The following is a 1,027-nucleotide window of genomic DNA, read 5'->3' as shown; positions in this document are numbered from 1 at the left end:
GACGATCGTTCTTTTAATATCAGAGTGTACAACACTGCATCTAAACGTCGACTGGTGAATGGGTGTTTACTACCCGGCCTTATATAGCATTCGTAAAAGTCAGAAGAAACATGATGCATAGATGACCACAAAGGAATGTATCAACATCTTGGTAGCGTCGGAAATTGTAGAACACGTGTCTTCTGCCTGTGAAATATTGTTGTAATTCTTCTGGGGGCTGCAAGTCGCCGAATGAGTCGAAATAGTAAACGTTATTTGTATTTCTTTTTTTAATATACCTCGTGAGTTCCAGGTCCTCCTGCTACATCCAGATTCACAATTCCTCTTTCTCCTGATTTCCACATAGTCTTCGGTAATATATTGCGCATAAACACACATCGGAATGTTGAATTTCTTCGTAACAAACTTAAGCAGATCAGTATTTCTAAGCGTCCTGTCTGGTAGGACTGCTAGGGGGCTTTTTTTTTTTTGTTTATAAAGAGACCTAATCCTTTCTTGTATGGTTTCAAGTATAGCTCTTTACCGACGGCTGCTGCCTCCATCATGCGGTTATGTCTTCGTGCCTGCTGCAGTTGTTCCTGAGAGCTTTGTGGATTCTTGACTGTCCTGGCTATAGCCACAGCACCCACAGCCAGTGAACCCACCGCTGAGAGGGAATAATTCCACCCGACGTCCTGGGTATTGGTAGAACCCTGGGTGGTTTAATCGATCTTTTTTTCACTCCTTTCTGCTTCAGGGCGCTTTTAGCTGCATACAACGCTGTCAGAATACAGTTTTTCATGCACCCTTTGGTTCTCATCTTCTTCCTTAGCGCCCTAAGTGCAGCGCTCTTGACTTAGCTGAACTTCTTCACACCCAAACCCAACTTAACTTTACCACCCATAGTTTTCTCAACTGCAAAAGCTGCAATGCGTTGACCTATACCAATATCCTTTCTCGCACTCATTGCTTTAGCTTTATCAGCTAAAATTCGATCGGCGGCGTGACGATCTTTATTTGCTGCGTGAGCGATGTCGTGTTCCATGCA

Source organism: Schistocerca nitens, chromosome 2, assembly GCF_023898315.1.
Source record: "Schistocerca nitens isolate TAMUIC-IGC-003100 chromosome 2, iqSchNite1.1, whole genome shotgun sequence".
NCBI classification, from domain to species: Eukaryota; Metazoa; Arthropoda; class Insecta; order Orthoptera; family Acrididae; genus Schistocerca; species Schistocerca nitens.
Note: the sequence above shows the minus strand (reverse complement) of the source record.